This window comes from Berghia stephanieae, chromosome 1, assembly GCF_034508935.2.
Source record: "Berghia stephanieae isolate SIO BIC M18660-M18661 chromosome 1, UCSD_Bste_1.3, whole genome shotgun sequence".
In the NCBI taxonomy this organism is placed as follows: Eukaryota; Metazoa; Mollusca; class Gastropoda; order Nudibranchia; family Aeolidiidae; genus Berghia; species Berghia stephanieae.
The window spans coordinates 60,842,422-60,867,825 of NC_088360.1; the positions used below are offsets into that span (position 1 = coordinate 60,842,422).

The 25,404-nt window shown below is 33.0% G+C and overlaps 1 protein-coding gene and 1 long non-coding RNA gene across 1 annotated transcript in view; one reads left to right on the top strand and one right to left on the bottom strand.

Annotated features, from left to right (window-relative positions):
* Positions 1-25,404, bottom strand: part of LOC144978783 (uncharacterized) — a 429,130-nt gene that overhangs the window by 339,537 nt on the left and 64,189 nt on the right.
* The window catches only part of LOC144978767 (orexin/Hypocretin receptor type 1-like), a gene marked incomplete in the record, with an annotated part of 367,308 nt that overhangs the window by 314,461 nt on the left and 27,443 nt on the right, over positions 1-25,404 (top strand).

A 25,404-nucleotide genomic window follows, 5' to 3' on the forward strand; every position in this document is an offset into this window, starting at 1 on the left:
CTCGACATAAGATGTGACCAAAAAGCTGCCATCATTGTTCCTTTATTATTATACTCAGGCGTTGGACCCTGGTTCTTTCATAGAGATCAGTATTTGTAATTGTCTCTGGCCAAATGATTCCGATTACGCGACTTAAATGTTTGCGGTGGTATGAATCGAGACTTTCTATGTTCTTTTTTTGTGTGGCCCCAGGTTCCACAATTATTTGTCAATATCGGAATAATTAGTGCCTCGTAAATTTGTATTCGTTTATTCTCATTGATTATGGTATTTCTATTCCATAAATTTTGGAGTTGGTTGAATGTATTGGTGGCCAGCTGTTTTAGTTATCTGATGTCTTCATTTTCGTTGATCAAATTGCCTAGTTTACGTACACTTTTCCATTCCTTTAAATTTCTGTTGTTTTTTGGATCGATTCACTTTCAAATTCCATCCTTTTGAATTACTATAATTTCATTGTGATATTGTTTAGTTGTATTTCATTGAAATATATAGACTATTTCATTATTTCTTGTAATTTCAATCGGTGTTACATCACCACCTGTTTAATTGTTATATCAAACATGTTGGTCCTTGGCAGCGACCGGGACAATGGAGGAGGACATACTTGGTCTTTTGTCTTCTACCCATGAGAGGGGGAAGATTTCTTATCCCAAAGAATTAGAGGGCAAAGAGGGATATGAAAATAAGATAAAAAAGACTGTTATTTCACAAAAGAAAAAGGAAAAGAAAGGAAGGTGAAGGTTAGGAGGTGAAGGCGAAAACGGGGCCGGGGTCCTCACGTTTAAATTCCACGGTGATCTTTGAGTGAGTATAACAGACAAACTTTAAATATTCAATTGTTCCCAATTCGGAATTGGTATACGAGATAGAGTTTTAAAATTAAACGAAAATACCTGTGATGTTTAATTGAGACTCTTGCGAGTCCAATTCCAAACGGGGAACAACTTTCCACCCATTATGGATTGACTATTATTAGTTAGATTGGGATTTTCCCTTCCCGTATCATTTGTTCTGTTTGTGCATACGCGTGAAATCCTAACGAGTCACGTGATTCTATTCATTTGTTCCCCATTAAGAATTGGACTCGCAAGAGTCTCAATTAAACATCACAAGTAAGTTCATTTCATTTTCAAAATTTCTTAAACTGATTCTTCCTGGTTTTTCATCATAATAACAAGGGATCACTTAATACGTCTTGGCATTCTCACTAGATTATCCATTGAAATCTCTTTTCTTGTTATATCAAATTGACAAATTAGGGAGCAGGCACTGGTGTAAGATAACGATCTGAACACGCATGTATGAAGCATTGCCAGACAAATCAAAAAAGAAAATAAATATAAGAAATAAAACCATCCAAAAAAAATTAACCTTCCTCGACTGGGGACTAAGATTGATATTTTGGGATAATTCTTTTTCTTGTATTTTTCTTTCTTGATTTGTTTGGCACCGTTTCATACACACTTGTTCAGATTTTATTTTTATATGAACTGAAACTATAATGGGACCTTTGATACAAAATCAATGCGAATCATTCTGCCATCCATAGTCAAAGAAACCTCATATCTCAATTTGTCCAAAAAAATTAATTCCATTTATCAATGAATTGACGTTACCACTCCCTTTCCTTTGTCAAGAGGCGTTTTAAAACTTTAAACATTCCAAAGTATTAGACATACGTGGAGCAACCTAAATGTATCCATAAAAGAAGTGAAAATATCCTGACTAAATAATAAAATGTGTTTTGTTAATAAACGCTTTTATGGCTTCTGATTGGGTCGATATTTAGTCAATATTAATTTGAGTTAAAACAGATTTGGAGTGCTGAAGTTACATTTTTAGATTGGGATAAGGAGTCTCGAGTGTACTTGACTTGGGTATCTTTCAGTATCAAGCAGGATAGAAACGGTCCCTCATTTCAATATCATCTGTTTTTTCCCAAGACCAAAACTAGAACCATTGTCCCCATCAAAAAGTGCCACAGTTGTGGGTTTAGCATGCCTGGCCACTATCTTATCTTAATGATTACGAGTTGATTGGGAATATTTTCCAAAAAAGAGGAAGTTGGACAAAAAAAATAGAAGAAAAAGAAGAAGAAGAAGAAGAAGAAGAAGAAGAAGAAGAAGAAGAAGAAGAAGAAGAAGAAGAAGAAGAAGAAGAAGAAGAAGAAGAAGAAGAAGAAGAAGAAGAAGAAGAAGAAGGAGAAGAAGAAGAAGAAGAAGAAGAAGAAGAAGAAGAAGAAGAAGAAGAAGAAGAAGAAGAAGAAGAAGAAGAAGAAGAGCAATTAAAAAATGATAAGGAGGAAGAGAAGAAATTGACATTGAGATTGAGATTGAGCTTCTATTAAGCACATTATCCACTAACGTGCTCAAAGCTCTTTACAAATGGGTCCCAGACCACAGCAACACGTAACATGTAGAACCAGATATTACTCCATTTGTTCCGACAGAGACAAAGCTATTAACGGCCATGTACTAATTTTACAACTGGGTACGGTGAGAGCATTTTCCAAGACTCAACTATGCGCCGAGCGAGGTTCGAACCCGGGACCTTCCGATCCGAAAACTGAGGAAATTAAATCAAGATTGTAACAGTTTAAATGTCCTATTGTTGAAGTTGACCCCTTCATGGTTACTAAAAGCTCCCTAAGGGTTCTGTATGTATCCTTGGCATAGCGTTCTGAGATAATTTAACAGGTTATAGAAGGAAACCAAACACTTCTGTTTTAGCATTGTAACATGTTTGAGGATTCAAAGACGTAAGCACCAAGAACTATTCACAAATTTGTTTTCGACAACTCTTTTGATTCACTTTTATAACTCTTTTTTTCACCCCGGGAAATTGACGAGTATATTGACTTTCACAATCTCAGCTGGCTTATATTTGTCTCATGTTTGTTTACATACCGATCTAAAGACCTATTTTTATGCCTTCTGATGTTTAATAATAATTTTTCGGTCCTTTTATCTCACTATGGGTCGAGGAGATGTTCTAATGAGAATGGATTTGGCAAAACAATTATCCGTCTGTTGGTTTGAAAGTTATCGATTGATAGATTTAATGATGTTGACTGATGAAAGCGTTTAACATTAGTCCACCATCATTTGAACAGGGAAGATGTAATTATTGTAAATTTTATGTCGACAAGAAATAGTCCAGGAAAGCGGGAAGACACTATTGATGAAATGGACGGCGAGATAGCGAAATAGATGGATAGAGAGAGAGAGAGAGAGAGAGAGAGAGAGAGAGAGAGAAAGAGAGGGAGAGAGAGAGAGAGAGAGAGAGAGAGAGCTTAGGGAGCAGAGTTCTGATAGATTTATACATATATATGTATATATATATATGTGTGTGTATATATATATTATATATATATATATATATATATATATATATATAGAGAGAGAGAGAGAGAGAGAGAGAGAGAGAGAGAGATTTAGTTTGAATGTGTTTGTTTTGCTTTTCTATAAACCCTTTTTTTTTGTGAAATTTTATTTCTTTTTTTTTAATCTTACATTCATTGCATATGGTGAATGAGTCCTAATCTTACAAAGAACTCTTTTTACTTTACTCCTCTCAGTTATTTTTATTTTTTCATGGTTGTTCAATAACCGATTCATATATCACTCTCTTTATTTAAGCATCACCTCATGGATTCCCTTTATAATTATGCTACAGGGTTTTGTGGAGGCTTGTTATTTTTAAAATTTTTAAAAAGTGAATTATGGCTATTTCATTGTTATATATGATTTGTTTTCATCAAAGAATAACAATGACTAACATAATTAGAAACACCGAGTTTATATGTAGACCGGTCTATTGTTTTTAAATTTATAAATGTAATTTAACCACATCATAGATTTCTCTACTTTGTGTTTTGAAGTAAAATTGCACTTCTCTACCTCTCACGAAAAAAAAACAACAAACAATTAATGGTTTTTTATCTGAGGTTCCAATAAACAGCAAGATCTAATATGGCTTAACAACAAATTAACCTGATATATTTCCTTCACGAAGAGGGCACATCACTAAAGATACTTTATATTGATTAGTATTGTATGCTGGTTTATTATTAGGGTGCTAAGGCTATTGGCAGTGATTTAATAGCTGCTTTTGAACGTGTTTGTTAATATGCATTGCATGTAACAAGTTATGTCGAAAAAATGAAATCTTTGGAACAATATAATATTGCTTCTTTGTTTTTTTCGTTTTTACAGGTAATGTTTTCCCCTCGTATTCCGGACATATTCAGATTGAAGAGTTCGTCGCGAGATTTTGTTTTATTTGGTAGGAAAAATAAATAAGTAGATTTCATTATTAACCCAGACTAGATTTGCACGATATCGCTGCTCATGTTATACAGCTTTTTAGGGTTTGTTATGGGCATTTGTAATGAACGGATAAAACGCAAAGGAATGGTTGTGTGTGCACAGTTGAAACATTTCTAGATAGATCTTTTTTTTTTTAATATTATAACCAAATGTTTTGCTGTCTTTGCCGAATCGCTTTTGGAAAAATAATCATAGGTGTTAACCAGTTAACTTTCGTACTCTGGAAAACATGTATTTAAAAATTTGGCCAGAAAACTCGTCCTTCAACTATCGATCGATTTGAATTACCTGGGACTTGGAGAGTTTTCTGGCAATTTTTAAAAATGTTTTCCTGAGTTCGGCAGTTAATTGGTTTAAAAAAGAGGTGATGAACGAAAGTGGTATGTACGATTTGTGGGGAATCTGTCAGAACACTTAAGCAAAAGGAAGTTTATTGATCGTATAATGGTTACGCTCTTACTTAATGTATTGAAAATGTTGCTGCTTGAAGCTGGAAGGAAAAATAGCGATAAGTATTGAATTGTAAGCTTCAATTTATTAGACGAAGACATATTCTGTGGACGCTTCGGGTTTCCTCTTTATCAACAAAACAGGATGAATGTTTAACAACGCCACTCTCACATTATCTCATTTCTTTGTAGTGTTTCATTCATCATTTTGTGTTGATAAAGGGGAAACCCGAAACGTCCACAGTATATGTCTTCGTCTAATAAATTGAAGCTTACAATTCAATACGTATCGTTACTTAATGTATTTCAACGCTAAAATAAGCACCAAATTTGTGAAAAAAATAATATTGTGTAAATCCAAGAGGTGATATATTTTTTAATAGTTATATTTCTAATTATTAGTCCATGTCTGTTCCAGTTTCAAATAAATACGTTCATAAAATTACCAGGAATTCTTTTCAAACACAATCATTATAAACACAATAATGCCTCATTGACCATAAAAGCTTGTGTCATAATAATAGACAGATAACATCTAGCAACGAATAACATTTTGCTTTTATAGTTGAAAATGATACAGTCGTCTTTACCTCAAATATTTGTGAAGCAACAATTTATGAAAGGCACATGGTTTTCTTTTCCTATGATGGCCGCGCTTTTAAGCATATTAAGCACTTTTGTCTCTCAGGGAAGAGTCGTCGAACAAAAGGAAACATTGCACTTGAAGTCCAATTTTCGAAATTCATTGTCACACGATTTAATTCCAATTCTTACTTTTTATTATTTCTTTTCTTTTCAAAGTACCTGGAACATTGGACATTTCTAAACAATTACTTCGATCAAAATACTCTGATCACCTTGCGAAAAACTCTCAGCTTTGGGGTGCATATAATAGATAGACGAGGGAGCAATGAATAAGTGATCGCATTCAGGGAGTCATGTTGTGTCTGTTGGGTATTAGATTATTATCAGTTGATACAACTGGCTTATCGCCATGCTTTTCTTAAGCTTTTGTCTCACAATCATTCAGGCCTTCCCTCGGATTAATATAATAATATACCATATCATAGTAATTGGCACGTTTGGTTCTCATAATTGGACTCTAGTATTATTTATTCATATATTAGTAACGGGTCGCCTCTCGGGATGGATTGATTTTTTCTTCTTTTTTTTTTCTTGGGGGAAAAAGGGGGGATGAAAATCAGTATATATTTGCTTTATACATGTGTATATACATGCCCTTTATGTTTGTGCATAAACATATCATCACACAATACAGACATATCAATGACAATCTGTTATTTATGAGATATTATGCATTTAGATTATAGCTGAAAGGGGATTTCTTCATCCGTCCCATGAGCACATTGTGTTAATATTATAGATGCTTCTCTGATGTTTCAGCACCTAGTTTTTTGCTAATGCGAAAATATTAATTTAAAAAACAGCATTATCTTTATCTTTTGCGCCTAAAATTTATAAAATCCCGTCGCTTTCAACTAATGTTTGGCATATTATGCATATGTTGTCATGTCTATCAACGCATTGATGATAATCAAACATGTATGTAACATAATATAACTAACATATAGCATTTATTCGTGTCTATCAGTCACTCCTAAATCAATCAAATTATACTTAATTAATGAATAGGTTCTTTTTTCTTTTCCTTGTTTATTTTTTTATTATTCAATCAACATTTAGATGTGGGTGGCCGAATTACCCACAACTGATAAAGCAGGAAAGTTTAAATATGACACATTAAGTTTTGAAAAAAGAAAGCTCCATTCTAGAGCCATAAAATTATCTAATTGGAGTTTGGACTAATATCAAAATTGTTTGGTATTAGACACTTGCCTATTCCAAAGTGATTTCCACAAACTCTAATGAAAATCCAGCGTATCATTAATTTTTGCTTGCGTGACAAAATATAATTCGACTATACCCCGATACATATCACACACATTTGTATGAGAATCGAGTGCCCCACCCATTGAGCTATTGGGCCCTATGTTTGATTGTTTTAACATTTTTTTGATTCAGTTACGGGTAGATAATCGTGGGTTTTTAAATATAACAGATTTGTTGTCTGTATTTCATATGCGTGGATGTTGGAGGGCAAAGATATGAGGTCAAATGCCCAAAGTGTTAGGTTTGCATTATTTCCACTTATTAAAGTTCAAATCCATAACCATATACTTATCGACGATGACTAAATCACACAATTCTCAACAAGCGTCATTTGGACTGCGAGGCTTACTACTACTACTACTACTACTACTACTACTACTACTACAACTTCTACTACTACTACTAGTACTACTACTACTACTACTACAACTACTACTACTACTACTACTACTTCTACTACTACTACTAACTACTACTACTACTACTACTACTACTACTACTACTACTACTACGACAACTACTACTACTACTACTACTACTACTACTACTACTACTACTACTACTACTACTACTACTACTACTACTACTACTACTACTACTACTACTACTACTACTACTACTACTACTCCTACTACTACTACTATTATCAATACTATTACATATTTATAGAAATGTTCATAAAGTTTAATTTTATTTGAAAGAGAATCGTATATCCCAAATAACATATCTAGTAAATGAGCAATTTTGATATTTGCTTGAATTCAACTTATAAAAAGCCTGCTCTTGCTATATTTTGCAAGCCTAGTAGATATATCTACATCTTGTTATATTTTTTTGTAATTTGATACGCAACTCAGTGACTTAAATTTTTATGAAATATTTAATATATCATGCAATTACCTTTATTTTTTTAACTATTTTTTTATGAGAAAGAAAAACGAATTTAAGCATTATAACTCATGATCTCTTTTTCAGAGCGAATATTCCTTCCTCAAATGAGACAAAAGGTAAAAGACAATTACGGCTTTCTATCCGCTAAACTGTATTAGCTGTACTACGCGTCCAGTCTATTCACGATTTACTTTTGCTTTACTGTATACTGAGCAACGACAACAATACACAACCAAAATTTGGTTTTGTTTCGATACATAAAAGAATAAGTAAGAAAATCTAGAATATCTCGAGAAAACTCCTTTTTTCGTTTTTTAAAAAGTTGACATGACGAACAACTTGGGTATTTGAAATGTTTAGGTGGATTTCTAGATGGAAATTATTAACTGTTCAGTGCGGAAAGCTATCTGGAAACAAAGAGCAATTTGTTGCATTATCTCATTCATTAACTCCATTTTGGCGACGCTGTGGTGATTAAACATTGCAAAACGCTCTCTGTACTATTCAAAAACATGACTTTGTACCAAAAGGTCTATCTATATCTATGCTTTAAAAAATAGGGTTGAGGGTCAAAATTGTTCCGTAAAGCCCATGCTAAATGTTTGCCAACGAGCACAGAAAATGTAAACATCATAAATCTATTTTTTTTACAGATTGATATCTTTAAAACCATTTTTTTTTAATTGAGGGCAATTCTATCACCTGTTGACTCAAATTATTATTTATATTATTCTGCATGGGCATAATGATGGTATCAATAATCATAGCGTTAGGAATCGCCATCGGGTGATGATAATAATAATAATAATAATAATAATAATAATAATAATAATAAATAATAATAATAATAATAATAATAATAATAATAATAGTAATAATAATAATAGCCCGCGCAACTACAAATTTTAACCACAAAACCGATTTTGATCGATAGTGGCTCAAAAGATCCTTCTCGATATATTTTTATTCCCACAATAATAATAATAATAATAATAATAATAATAATAATAATAATAATAATAATAATAATAATAATAATAATAATAATAATAATAATAATAATAATAATACTTTATTGCATCCCAAAAAGGAAATTTTTTGTACAGACGTGTTATAATTTACACATAAGATAAAAATACAATGGAAATAGGATGTATATATATAAAAAAGGAGCAGCTCTATAACCAGAGCTGCGCTTTATAATATGAATAATTTCAAACACTGTAAAATAGTTAAAACTGTCACTATAAATTGAAAATTGAAAAGATTGCAAAACGAATAAATTAATAAATTAATATTTATATTTTTAAAAAGTAAAAATGAGAAATAATTATATAAAATGATTATTGCTTGTTGTTATAAAGCCTAATACTGGACGGCAGAAAAGATTTTCGGTGTCTCTCTGTTTTCGTTGAAATAGAGAAAGGGCGACCACTTCTTTCTGACATAATAATTGATGGTCTTAGTGGATGATACTGGTCATGTAATATTTTAGTTATTTTATTTATACAAAATTTCTCGTATAAAAGATCTACATCGTCAACATCATTTATATAGCGTTTAATGGATTTTTTAATATTTGAATTTATTTTGTTCCTTTCCACTGCTAAGCAATTGCCTCCCAAGCTGTTATACAAAATGACAAAACACTTTCGATTACTGCTCTATAAAATAATGTGCAGAGGGTTTTATCTATTCTAAACTGAGAGAGTTTTGATAAAAAATATGTACGTCTGCACATCTTATGCCTAATTATTTTCAAGTGTTCATCCCACTTGAGCCTGTCATCAATCGTTACACCAAGGTATTTGTAGTGAGGAACTCGCTGGACGAATTGGTCCTTTAATTTTAACGGTTCTATCGGTTCCTTCACTCTCCTAAAGTCAATCACTAGCTCCTTTGTCTTGCTTATGTTAAGCTCTAGGTGGTGGGCATCACACCAAGACACAAATCTATCAATTTCTTGCCTATAAGCCACTCCGTTGCCATTTGTTATGAGGCCTTGAAGAGCGGTGTCATCTGCAAACTTTATTAAAGGTACACTCAGGTTTTGACTTCTACAGTCATTCGTGTATATTGTGAATAATACAGGGGACAATACACAACCCTGAGGAGCACCAATATTTGTAGTTATACAGGAAGATTTGTTTTGTCCTAATTGAACATATTGTGCTCTCTCCGTAAGAAACTCGAGCACCCAAGCAATTATATACTTGTTTAAATTCAGACTAGTCAATTTTTGAACAACCAACTGAGGTTGCATTGTATTGAACGCTGAAGAAAAATCTGCAAAAAGCAATCTGCAATAGCTCCTAGCGTGATCTAGATGCCTGCAGATGTTGTTTGTAAACAGCAAAATGGCATCCTCTACGCCACGTCCTGGTTTGTAAGCAAATTGATGACTATCACTCAATGGCATAAACTGATTCCTATTTTTAACAAGAACAAGTTTTTCTAAAGATTTCATGACTATTGAAGTCAGTGCAACAGGTCTGAGATCGTTCATAGTTTCAAGTTTTTCTTTTTTGGAACAGGAATAATTTTTGAAGTTTTCCAAATTTCAGGGATCGAAACGCATTGGAGGGACCAGTTAAAATATGTGTATAAATGGGGGAAAGCTGGTAGGCACATTCTTTTAATAGTTTTCCTTTCAATCCATCCGGCCCAGCAGCCTTCCTCTCGTTTAGTTTCGAAAATACGAATCTCGTTTCCTCTTCACTGACCTCAATAGTCATTTCATCTTCCAAAGCCCTGTCTAATTTATGTTTTTCATTTTCAATATCAAATGTGTTTGCTGTGTCGAAACGTGAATAAAATTTATTTAAAGTTTCAATTTCGATATCTTCTGATATAATCGTGGGCTTTGGATTATAGTTCATAGCAGTTTTAAGCCCCCGCCACGTGTCCCGTATATCCCCAGAAGAAAAGCATTTTTCAATTTTATTTTTGTATTTATCTCTACAACTAGATATTACCCTCTTTATCTCTTTTTGTTTTGTTTTCAGATCTTTTTTGTTTCCACTAGTATAGAGAGTTTTCTTTTGGTTCAATAAAAGTTTTAGATCTTTTGTTATCCAAGCCTTGTTGTTAGGATAATATTTTATTTCTTTTTTACAAGACACTAGCTGTTCACAGAATTTTAAATACTCACTCACACAGTCATTCAGCTCATCCACACTATCACATGATTCGATAAAAACATTCCAGTCAGTGCATTCAAAACAACCACGCAAATCTTCACACACACACTTCCGTTCTAGATCTGTACACTTTTCTTTACTGGTTTTACACGTTTAAAAACAGGGCGGTAGGTGGGAGTAGGAAGAGCATGCAGTGGTCAGATAAACCTAATGGGGCACGGGGTAAACATTTATAACTATTTTTAATATTACACAGGAATAAATCTAATGTTTTTTTGTCCCTTGTCTCGCAGTCCACGTATTGATGAAGTCCCGGGAGAGTAAAATCGTTACATTGGTTAAAATCGCCAGTGACCATCAATACGGCATCGGGTGACTTAATTTGAATGTCCTGTATTTCTTTCCTCAAAATATTTTTCGCTGTGGTGTTGTCTGATGATGGTGGAATGTAGACGTTGATGATGATGACATGAGTATATTCCCGGGGTAGATAATATGGTCGTGACGAAACAGTAATAAATTCAATTTAATCGTCACAATACATTTTCTTTATCTGACAGTTATTGGGGTGGCACCATTTGTTGTTAATATATGTGCACACCCCACCCCCAGTTCGTTTATTTACATTAGTCCGATCTCCTCGAAATAGTGAATATTGTTCAATATTAAAACATGATGATGGTATGTGAGGAGAGAGCCAAGTCTCTGTTAACGCTATTATGGAGGCTTGACGATAGTCACTATTAAAACGACACAGTGAAAACAGTTCATAAATTTTATTTTTCAGTGATCTTACATTACCTGTCACTACACAGGGTAAAAATGGACGAAAAGGCCGTCTATTAAATTTTGTTTTTATTCCTCCTTTTCTCCCCCTCTTTCTTACTTTAATAAACAATAGTGGGTGGTGGGGGTGACACGGGTTGGAGGGATCGGAGAGTCTCTGGAGTATAAGTTATCGATAGGCTTATTTTGGCAGCAAAATCACAGGCTAAAACACCATTTATGCTTATAAATATACTAATAAATATAAAAATCAGGAACAATATATACTTCACATCCATTTTGAATAAAAATTAGGCTTAAAATCCGACGATTGAATGATAAATGGATAAAAATAAGTGTAGAAAATAGGTAAACATTCACAACACGTCTGTTGTTGCCTGAAGCCAGCGCCATGGACATGTAGCGGCAAATTAATTGAAATAAATTAGTATATGTCCGTAATAGCCTTATTTCCCCGCACACATTGCGGATCTCCACTAGCTTAAAGAAATATTTAAATTGAAACCCCAAGAGCAATATTGAGAGTTTCTTAAATAGGAACGTTCTCTTTATTCCTTGCATAAACGCGCCACTTATTGTCAACCAAACACAGAATGTGGAATATAATTGGTCGCCAATCAATCAACTTCCGTGGAAAAAACTTGGAAAAATGCAAGTTGAGAATTATTGGTATATTTTCAAGTAATATTCAGTCATCTCAATTGTCTAAAATGAGATCACATTTCCCCAGTTCATGGATGTATAAGGTGTTTAAAAAAAAATTAGCATCGTCACTATTTCGTATACTCTATCTCCAACAACCTTTTGAAATAGCCAATAATTGGCACTATTTATTTTGTATACCATTGGTTTCAGAAATGATATTTCTTTCCAATCAGCCTACATTTCTGATCTGAAATATCTTTTCTTGTTGAATTATTTCAGTTATGAAAGTGCTTCATAGCGTTTGTTGCTCAGTATCCTGGTTAACCAAATAGGCACAATGTAAATTTGTTAATCAATTATTTCCGATCTAATCCACATTATTGGTATTCGAACTGGTAACGCATCAATCTCTTGACCTCTCGTTTATAACCGTAACAAACTGTGTATTTATTACACTCTGACATATTGAATATTCTTGTCCCTTTTATGACTTCCTGTGACTTCTTCTTCTTCTTCTTCCTCTTCTTCTTCTTCTTCTTCTTCTTCTTCTTCTTCTTCTTCTTCTTCTTTCTTCTTATTATTATATTATTATTATTATTATTATTATTATTATTATTATTATTATTATTATTATTATTATTATTATTATTATTATTATTATTATTATTATTATTATTATTATTATTATTATATTATTTATATTATTACTACTACTACTACTACTACTACTACTACTACATATGTAGTAGTAGTAGTAGTAGTAGTAGTAGTAGTAGTAGTAGTAGTAGTAGTAGTAGTAGTAGTATATAGTAATAGTAATAGTATAGAATAATAATAAAATAATAATAATATAATAATATAATAATAATAATAATAAATAAATATAATAATAATAATAATATAATAATAATAATAATAATAATAATAATAATAATAATAATAATATAATAATAATAATAATGTAATAAAATAATAATAATAATAATAATAATAATAATAATAATAATGAATGATGATGATGATGAATGAATATATAATAATGTAATAAATAATAATAATAATAAATAATAATAATAATAATAATAATAATAATAATAATAAATAATAATAATAAATAATAATAATATAATAATAATAATAATAATAATAATAAATAATAATAATAATAATAATAATAATTAATAATAATAATAATAATAATAATAATAATAATAATGATGATGATGATGATGATGATGGATGAAATGATGATGATAATGATGATTGAATGATTATTAATAATAATAATAATAATAAATATAATATAATAATAATAATAATAATGAATAATATAATAATAATAATAATAATAATAATAATAATAATAATAATATAATAATAATAATAATAATAATAATATGATAACAATAGTAATAATAATATTAATGATGATGATGATGATGATGATGATGAGGATGATGATGATGATGATGATGATGATGATAACACGTAGTGGAAGTAGTAGTAGTAGTAGTAGTAGTAGTAGTAGTAGTAGTAGTAGTAGTAGTAGTAGTAGTAGTAGTAGTAGTAGTAGTAGTAGTAGTAGTAGTAGTAGTATTCCTTTTCCAATCCACAATCTATTATACTATTTATTTCTGTGTGCTATAACCGTATTTTTCCCTCCATCTCTTTGTATACGATTCATTTATATATTTATCTCTCCGTCTAGTTATATATCTTTCTTGCTATCTATCTCTCTTTTTTCATTGCAATCTCTCTATCACATATATTTTCTTTGTTCTCTCTTCCCCTACCCTTTTTCAATATAACTACATACAAATCTTTCAAGATATACTGGCTACTTATTTATATTTATTTATGATTTTATTTACATGATCAAGTAACCTATTTATCTTTAAACTTTTATCTTTTTATATGTCGTTTTATTTATCTATCAATGTATCCATTTTCATATTGTCTATATCAAATATATTACGCTCTTTATTTTACGATCCTTCACATGTCATCTATACTCTCTCTCTCTCTCTCTCTCTCTCTCTCTCTCTCTCTCTCTCTCTCTCTCTCTCTCTCACACACACACACGCACACACACGCGCGCGCACACACACACACACAGAGAGAGAGAGAGAGAGAGAGAGAGAGAGAGAGAGAAGATAAGCCCTACATTCAGCCTTAATAATATAATATGAGAAAAAGACTGCATTCCTACAGTCTTTATCCACGCCTTATACCGTGCTATACTCACTTTACAAGTTTTAAAATCTGATGATAGCACACAGTACATTTAACAATAGGGCTGGATATAGATAGATGCCGCCTTTTGGATGCTAGTGCAAATCTTGGACAGAAGTGAGGCTGATCAACACACACCAAGGGATCCAAACGAGGACACTGCAATTTATGAATTGCCTAGTGGAATACCATCTAGGTGTCGAATCTTTCGACAAATCTCTCGAACGAAATCTGTCATGTTGTGAGTTCAAGCCTAAACCTCCACATCACAACGACACTAGTGTTTTATAGCAAATTGTCACCTTTGTCTTATTTCCTATAATTCTCTATCTATTGATCTATCTATGGCACTCTTTTTGGTTGTACGTGTGTTTGCTAATGAAAAAGACGTTGGACAGACAGTGATCTAATTTTAACCTTCATCGTGTAACTGCCCCCGAACTCAGCATTTGGAACATAGTTTACTCTAAAAGTGCGTGCTGAATTTTATTTCTAATTAGTCACTTTTGATTGCACAGTGGATGTTGAGTACCTGTGAGTTGATTCAAGCCTTAGTTTATATTGAAAGAACACGCACAAGACAGGCGTAATCTTTATTTCTATTTACTGATTGCCTGCACAAGGAATTTAGAAACAAAAATCATATTTGTCTACTCATAGAAGGTTCTGAAATAATGAGGTTCATTGTGCACCAAAAAAAAAATAAAAAAAAAAAAAAACCCGAAAAAATAAGAGGGGGGGGGGGGGGGGGTTGACTCAATAGTATACGACAAATAGAAGAATAAATAAAATGCAAATAACCCATTTCTAAACACATATAAACGCTCTTATTTGTTGGCGATTTTGAATCACCGCATGTGTATCTAGATTACATTTAATCGAATCCATATTGTAGCTTTAATGTTGAGGGAAAACACGATATTGTTTGCATGCAAGTGGCTTGGCTTGAATTGTTTTGGAGTCTTGACGATTCAAAGTTACCACAGGTAATTTGAATATCATTTTGGAATGATATTTAGAAGAAAGGAATACTTATGTGTCTCCATTCTGAAAAATGTACATATCTTCCTTCGTTGTGTTTCTCGCGAGGATTTGCGATTTTTAGAATCCAATTAAGGAGATGTCTACTTTTATAAAAATATGAAAGAGTGGTATTTTCTTTGTAAACTCGTAGGCAACAGGCCTATAAAGAAGAACGGCTTTGAACCACCTTTACTTTGCAGCAACAACACCTCAAGTTAGGTTCGTCAACCGTGGTTGGAATACGCTCCAACAGTCGTGACATCACTTCTCCTGTAATGACGCAGAGTAACTTAGAACTGGCTCTAAACTTCCTTATGAAATATTTCTCTGACGGGCATAAAAGTGTATCCAGAGAAAAACAACATAATAAATCTGATCATGTTTTGACTTTTATACATTCTGATCACAAGACATGAAAAGTTCTAGCCAGCATGGAGAATAAAAAGTACCGATTTTCTTTGTTTAGAACCAAAATGGTTCCCGTTGCTGGGCGACGTGACATCAGACTATTGAATCCAATTATCGGTACTATTATTTTAGCAGTACCCCCCCCCCCACTCCCTCCCCACCCACTTGAAAAAGACAATATGGCGAAGCACCTACTTGTCCCAAAACTTCGTTCCAAAGTCAAGCAGTGAAAAGACAAGTGATGTGTAAAATTTATTGACCTAGGGAAAGACAATGGAATTGTATGCTTTGAATCGTAGGTTGATATCACATTTGCTTACTTTGATTTTCCTTAAGGTGCTGCACCGATCGATCAAAATAATCCTCATCTTTTCATACATTATTATGATAAAAAAAATTTAGGATATAAGAGTTTTTGACAAGATGAGTTTGTTTATAAATGGGTTTTTGCCAGTGCACGGCAGAAGAGTTTAGTAGATTCAGATGCCACGGTGTTTTCTAATATTATTTGTTTTGGAAGCTAATACTAGTCCGTACCATCCTATTTTCTTTGTTTATTATTTTTGGTTTTTGTAGAATGAAACAAGACCGAGACTGTTATTATCACAATGATCCCCGAATTCACACTCCATTACCTCTGTACACGTAAAATGTGATGATTTGGTCCGCCGTCTCGTCAATTTCGAATCTGCAATTCAAGTAGTCTTAGATCTTTCTTTAAGTTTTACAGCGTACGCTATTAAATGGAGCTAGAATAATTACTGGACGGTAGGATAAAAAGGATTGTGGATTGTATATATTACGTTTTACCGAGTACGAAAAGAGAGTGTGGTTTTAAACATCCATTAGTTTGCCTAGATTGAGTACGATTCAAGGAAAATAAAATACGTTTTATAAGATTTGTGTTCTAGGAAAATCCAAACTATATATTTTTGGTATTTTATATTTTGCTCCACGATAGATAATATCGCATCGAACCTCAAAGATTATGCTGAATCCTTTCATTATCGACTCGACAGTCACAGAGAATCACAGCATAATGACAAGAACATTCATCTGCCGGACTCTGATAAAACGCTCTTTTATTTGGCCAGGAAGCTTTTATTTAACATAAATCAATTGAAATGGCCCTCAATCCGTCCAGAGGTCGCAAACCTGAGACTTCTAATGTATCAGACTCTTGTTTAGATTCGTTTTAATAGATGATACTTGAAGTCAAAGTTTTCTGACCAAAATGAAAAAGTGTTTTCTGTCAAAACACAGCGTACTTTTCAAGATCAAATGTAAAGAAGAAAATATCTGGAAGAAAATAGCACAGTCCTAGTCAAAATCATTTAGAAATAAGATAATGTTTGTCTCACAAGTTGTATATGATTAAGAAGTCTGATATTCAACTGTCTGTTGAGGAAGCACTTATCATAAGCTTATAGGGAATAAGCATATATGATAACAATACACAAATGCTGTTAGAAGCTATAAAACCATGGAACGGATAAAAAATCTATTATTTTCCTTCCGTTTGAAGATGATCTCAAGAATATATTTCTGTGTTTTTATGAAGGGGAAACTAGAAACACTAACACTCATCTGTTTATCGTTTCATGAAAAGAGTGGTCCATTAATACCACGAGGGAGTCATACTGAATACCGTTTTGGTTTTTGGGATTTTTTGGGGTTTTTTTTCTGTTTGATTTTTCTTTGTTGGGGGGTGGGGGGTCAGGTTGTTTTCTGGGTTTATTTTGTTCGTACTTTTTTTGTAGGTTAACTGGAGATAACATTTGCGCTTCTCTATCATGAAGTACTTTCCGCAAGATCTTATCGGCCAAACTGTTTTCTCGAAGTTTATATAGCAATATTTCGTATCATTTAACCGTATTATAAGATACGGTACGGTAATAAATAGGCAAAACTTATTTGTTTCGAATACTGCTATATAAGAATAGATATTTCTTAAGCAGTTTACTTTGGAATGAAAGGAATCTGATGCTTTCTTTGCGTTACACGAGATATTACAGCCAAATGCTTCTTTGTATCATATCGTGGTTGTTTCAATTCGTTTCGAAATGAATTAGTCGTTTTAAAATTTTACTCATTAGACCATACACACATCCTTCAGTATATCAGTCTATAAAATAGTTTAATAATGTTTAGATTTGCCAGTGATTCTGTGTATTTTTATATTATACTACTACTGCAAATAATTAATTTCACCGTGACTGAGAATTGAGATTTTTAACGTTTCAATTTTTCCCTCAAATCGGAAACTTGACTAGATCGTGTTTTCTTTCTTTTCTGTTGCCCCTTTCCAATCCATGAAAATGTCCCCACCTCTCCGACTTGATCATTTGTTCACATCTTGAAATATATCAGCTTATCTGTCAAGTTACTTTAATGAGAACAGTTCCGTTTCCGTTTTTTTTGTATTATCTACAGTTAGTTAAATATATTTTATAAATGAATATCTCTCTCTGTCTCTCTCTCTCTCTGTCTCCCTCCCTCTCTCTCTCTCTCTTTCTCTCTCTCTCTCTCTCTCTCTCTCTCTCTCTCGTCGTTGCTCCTGTAAATAATAGAAATTACAAATTAACCCAATCAACTATGACTACAGGACACTTGCTCAAACACTAGAACATGTAGACAGCACATCGTAACTATGAGTTTACCTGAAGACATTAAAATGAAATCAGGGCATCAGTGCCATAGTGGCAAACGCCCATAAACCATTTGACTTCCTGAGACGAAACGTTTACCAATCCTCAACGACAGTAAAATAAAAATAAAAATATTTTAAAAGGACCAATTATCGTCTATACTTACCTTAATCGATCGTGACAACTTTGATACTGAGCCTATTATAGGCATCATCAGAAATGGACAGGCATAAAATTTATAGCAATTCAACGGCTGAATAACATAAATTTACAGTGTTTTATTTACCCTCAGAAATCTTGATTGAGAGTTGTTCGAAACCGGGTGCCTGAAATAGATCTCAATTCTCGAAACCTGATTTATCAAAACGAGATCCTTACCGTGGCTGCGAGATAGCCATTGGCCTGGCCAATTTGGCCAAAATTGACCACACAGAGAATAATGTTCCTACAATTAATCTAAAATTAACATTTACATCTATTTTTAATTTTTCCTAGTCCTTTATATATATATATTTTTTTTGTGATTATCAAAACCGATCATTTTTCCAAGGAGATCAGAGTATTAGTATTGCTTGCCCAAGTAAGGTTCTATTTGCTCACTTTTCACATCGATCACTGGCCTCGAGTACGGCTGTGCTTCGAGACCTTCTCCCTCTCCGCCTCCCCCCCCCCCCCCTCCCGGGTAGTCTTGACTTTGTCTTCTTCCAAGATTCTTTTCTTTCAAAATCATCCCTAGTCCTTTGATTGTAGGACTGGTCTATTGTTCATCGTCTATCATGTCTTCTAAAACTAATTTTTTTGGACTGGCATCCCATTTTTTCCTTTCTACCAGCCCTAAAATGACCTCAATGTTTTATAAGCGCCATCAAACCTTTAAAAACAAAAGAGTACTTAAAAGAATGTAGAATCATCTTCCTTGCTGCTCACGTCGATATTGTCTACACCAAAAGAGTCCCAAGCTGTAACCTTATAAATAAGGATAGGAACCAAAATAAAAAATAAAAATCGAGTACAAGTAGCTACAAAGCAGTCCTTCTCCTCTCTCTCTTTCTCTCTCTCTCTCTCTCTCTCTCTTCTCTCTCTCTCTCTCTTCTCTCTTCTTTCTCTCTCTCTCTCTCTATCTATCAATCTATTTATCTATCTATTTATCTATACTCTATCCCAATCTCTCCCACCCCCACCCCCCTTTTTCTCTCTGACGCTCCCTTAAACACATTCAAGACCCTATAACTATAAACATGTTTTCTATTTTTCTTTTATCTTTATTTTTTTTTTTTTTTTTGGTTGGTTTTTGTTTTGTTTGTTCGTTTTTGTTTCGTTTTTCTCCGGATTCATATTGTTACGTACAAGAAATACACAAGGCACATTTTGACGCCTCACTGTGTTCTAAATTAAAATAATAATCTACTACTACTACTACTACTACTACTACTACTACTACTACTACTACTACTACTACTACTACAAATACCACTACTACTACTACTACTACTACAACTATACTACTACTACTACTACTACTACTACTACTACTACTACTACTACTACTACTACTACTACTACTACTACTACTACTACTACTACTATACTACTACTACTACTACTACTACTACTACTACTACTACTACTACTACTACGACTCTACTACTACTACTACTACTACTACTACTTACTACTACTACTACTACTATACTACACTACTACTACTACTACTACTACTACTACTACTACTACTACTACTACTACTACTATTTCTTTTATCAATATTACATTTCTATCATGTTTTTTATCTTCCATTATTTTCTACAAAGTTCCCGTCTATCACACGCTAGTAGTAGTAGTAGTAGTAGTAGTAGTAGTAGTAGTAGTAGTAGTAGTAGTAGTAGTAGTAGTAGTAGTAGTAGTAGTAGTGGTGGTGGTGGTTGTGGTAGTAGTAGTAGTAGCATATGGCTACATCTATACACTGATAGTCTCCAGCCAGTCTTTAAATTCGTCACCACAGTTGAGGACAGCCTCGTTGGAGTTCTGAGTGGTAGAAGAGCTATCTGGATTTGAGTCGTTATGTTCTGGGAGCTTCATTTATGATGGTTTCTAAAGTGGTAATTAGGGTGGGGTCTTTCAGTTTTTGGACTACTTTTTGGGTTGCTTCTTCTCGCCTGAGTTCTGATGATGCGATTGAGTATTTGAGTATTGAAAGAGTATTTTCCTCATAACACAACTTTATCCTAATCACAGCGGGACTCAAACGAGAGACCTTCATGATCCGGAGGCGTGTGTAATACCATTCATAATCCAGTTATCTTTATGAATGAGGATGACAAATCTATGTATTTTGCGATTCACAACTTAATGCAATTATATCTTGGTTTGTTGCCTCATATTTTTATTAATCCGACGTTGATTATTTTCAAATTTATCATTTTTTACAGTCCGGACAATAGGACCGAATTCACAGAGGCCACAGCGCACTTGCAAAATCATATCAGCCAGGCATTAAAACTTGATGAAGGCGTGCACGATATTTTTCAAAAGTCAAGTTAGCTAGATGTACATTGATTCAATATACTCACACAGTTATCTATTCAAACGCATCAAGAACTGGAAATAAAAAAACAAAATGCAATTCACTCATATTTGATTTGTTATGATGCTAATGACACAGCAAAGAAAATTACATAATATTATTTGCGATAAATAATTTAGACGGGAACATGAATTGAAATATCAATGACATCAGAAGACCGAATCTTTTTATTGCACTTAAAATTGTTATTAAATTTGAATTGTGTGAATGTGCTATATATTTTATATTATGATTTGTAAACATGCCAAAAGAAAAACAACAGGAAAGCAGTTTTACGTGATTGTAACTGGAGTGTCAGCAGAAAAAATCCAAGTGTTTCGACCGGAATAAAGGCCAGGACCTTGCCTCCTGAGGCGACCCACTTTTCCACTATTCCATCGCCTCACACATTGACTCGCTTAGTTAAAGTTGTACAAAACGAGCTGATGTGTTTGCCATCGGCCTTGCACGATAATGATCAGGATGTATGTCCATTTAAGCCTTTTAGATACAAGAATTGAATTAAGAAGCTTAGTACACATCATGACGTGCTTGGACGCTCATTTATTTATGGGAATCTCCTATCCAATAAAATGTCGGGCTGAGATAACTATGTAAGAATCTCTCATAAATCTACTCTCATGACGCACACGCATCATTTATTCTGGTGTACATTATAAGTTTCCTTCTGGCAAATCCATTTTTACTCCAAATATCGATCGATTAAGATTATTCTAACTTGCTAAAAAGTCTCAAATCTCAGATATCAAAAGAATCTCGGCTTTAAAATGTTTTCGACAAGTTGAGGGTTATCTTATTGATTGGTGTTCGAGGTAAAGTGGTTTGGCCAAAATATAAAATGCATTTTATAGGTGTACACCAGTAGGTATTATAGAGTCGCGAAGTCCCAGGTTTGGGAGTTTTTGGCAAGATGAGGGTCATCTAAATCGATCGATATTTGAAGGTCCTGCTTTCTGGACATAATTTTTAAAACATGTTTTTCCAGAGTTCGGCAGTTAACTGGTTAAAGGAACTAAGCTTGGCTTTTTTTGAAACGTTGGTTTATTTTTTTCTGAACCTGGTTAAATTGTTATTCGGAAGGCATGTATCAGAGGTTGGGCTTTGAAGAATGTTGCCATTTTGGTCTCAGGGTGGTTAATATCTATGACCACAATTTTTCAAGTTGCGATCTTGCTTTTATTTTTATGAATGGGAATGTCCTGCTGTTGGTTATTAATTATTGTTTTTAATATACCTTTATTACCCATTATTGCAAACCTAACACCTGTATCCATTAATCAAGCTATCAGACATGGTTTCGTCGTTTAATTCCATCTCTATCCTTTCTTTCCAATGATCAGTACTGCTGTGCAGTGGTAAAACACCTATCATTTTTCGCAAAAGTGTTGAGTCATATCGGTTATTAAGACGTCTCCTTAACACTCTCTTAACCAACTTTAGGAAAGTCGTCACATCTTTGACGACACAAGCAACAGTTTTCTTATTCAGATTTGTTTTATAAATCACACAATTTTAAGAGAAATCTTTGTTAAATTTTCAAGAACTTTATGCTGTTATGTATAGTTTGATTTGCTCAATAAAATTATTTTTAGTATTTTCTTATTGCTCTTACATTTGAATTTAAACATTCAATTTTGTGTGTTGGATCAGTATGACATTATAGTAAAAGTCTTGGGAATGCCCAACAAGGAGAAAGTTAATGTCTCAAAATCTTTAACGCCTGAGACTTGTAAAACAGCTTTTTATTATTTTCAATTATCGATAGATGACTCCTAGCCAATGAAAAATGACTTAACTCTCAAACCACTTATGACGTAAATTTAAGTAATTAGTCATTGCACGGCAAATAATATATTCCACTGGACAACGTGTAATGACGTATACCAAATACGGTATTTAAAGTGACGTCTCTTTTCTAAGATTGGCCACTTTGGGTAACTCGAATACAATCTCAATCGATAGACATGAATTTGAAAGTGTGTTAATGGCATTATGGATTTAAAACACAGATGGATCTCACAGAGTTACAAAGAAATATTTTTCACCTTGATATGCTGGCAGATTTCCGTCAGGTCAAACAATTTAAATGCCCCTAAGACAAATGAAGACTTTATTGGTTTTTAGGTTCCTCGCCATCTCTTTTTATATTATATTTTGTTGACTTTAGATAGTTTAAAGCAATTTATTAATTTCAAAGCCAAAAGTACGACTGATTCTGTCTGATGGTTTGTTTGATGGACAAAATTAATTATGCTGTAACTCCATATACCCATCGTAACCCTTCCAAGCTTCCTGCTTGCAATGTCATTGTTATAACCACTGCACCTTTATTATTATAACAATATCGATGTGCTTTTATATTATGATTCGTAAACATGTCATTTTACTTTATGCTTACTAATTTAACTTGTAGATTATTATTATCAATTGACACTAGATATTTTGCGTTTATTGTGAATGAATAAAGAAGACAGAAAATGAAACTAAGTTTCGACTTTATTAATCAATGGTATAATTATAACATTTTTTAAATATGTGATTTCATATTGAAGGAGCAAATTTAAATATAACTAGATGCGTTAAATTGTCTTGTCATTTAAATTAGAATTAAACAGAAGTAAATTTTAATGGATATATATATATAATATATATATATATATATATATATATGGCATAACAATTCACATTCTAGCTGTAAAATGATAATATCTTAGCGTATTTGTCATTTTGTCTATTTAGTCGTGTATAAATAAAACAAATATTGTTTGCATTTTGAAATAGAAAAATTACATGTGAGGAAAATACGTTGCTGTGTTATATTTATTAAAAAGCCCGAGTCAAATGTTGACTTACTCAAATGGCACTGCCACCTAACGCTTTGCGATTAATCCAACCCCAGCCCGTTTGAGATACCTCCTCAATCTTTATTATAACATCAAGCTATCCTTTTTCTCCGTGTCCGAACGGCATATAGGTATGGCTCGGGCATTAGCATTTTTAATTGTCATTATTTATTTCCCACCATATCTAATACAAAAAAATCCTATTGAAATACATTTTTTCATTTGACTCAGTTTTGGAATTCTGAATGTAAGATTTAGTGTTCAATAGGTGGCTACGAACACATTATGGGGGCAGTGTGGCTCAGCGGTACGGTCTTTGCTTCGTATCCGAAAAGTACCGAGTTCAATCACTCGCCGCTGCACTGTGTGGCCTTGGGCAAGTCACCTCGCTCTAGCTCAATTTGCGGTGCTGCACTGCGGCTGACGCCTGGGTTATTCCAGTCTTCCCTTGGAATAGACCCTAGAGAAAAAATTCCCTTATAGGATGAATAAAGGGAATTTATTTATTTATTTTTTATTATTATCATTTCAAAATCATGCAACAAATCAATTTCCCCAAGAACTCCAATTATTTAAAATTATAATCATTGCAAGATTATATGATTATGACATATTCTAAATATAGCTAAACTGCTAAACTGTCATTTTAAAAATCGGTTGCAGGACAACTTAATTTGATTTTAGAATTACTGCATTGATAAGGAATTATGTATTTTTAAAATCTACTCTAATTTGTGATGACCTGCTTTTAGAAATATACATTGTGATCTGTAAACATTTTGATAGTGTTAAGCGTAATTTCAATTTTGTTATTTGGATAAATCACAAAAAGTTATTTTCAATGCCACCTGTAGATCTTTTTTAATCACAAAAAAGTAGATACTTTCACAATAGAATAGTAGAATAAATTGCCATTAAACAACTTTGGGACCACTAAACGTAAGACGATAATATGACAAATCCTGAGAGATGCTTCTTTCACATACATATAATGGTCACGCTGCTTTAGTGCATGAGGTATTATTACACGAAACGCAGTTTTCAGTAGAGTCAAACCAAAATGGACAGTCTTGAGGTCCACTGTCATTATGTCATTCTATGGAAGATACCAGTTGGAGCGAGTTTGTGTCGTAAAACGATGTCAGATATTTTAATTATTCTTGCCTGTCAAAGATAGGGAGAAATATGCTTTATGTTAGCATGAAATCAGTGTAAAAATGAAAGTATACCCATGCTCACAGTCTGACATGGAACTTAAGAACTAACATGGTAGGGTTTTAGTCACAAAATGTGCAAAAGTAGAAATAAGAGGGGAAAAAGCTGACGACACTAGACTCGGCATAATATTATATCAATCAGCTGGTACCTCCCATGTTGTTTTCCCAATCACTGAAAACTGTTTAGCATTCATACATGATATTTTGGAAATTTAAACTATCGAATTGATTCCTTAAAAATGTTTTTATACAACCATTAAGTGACATTCTTCAGTGTTAATAAATTAGATAACATT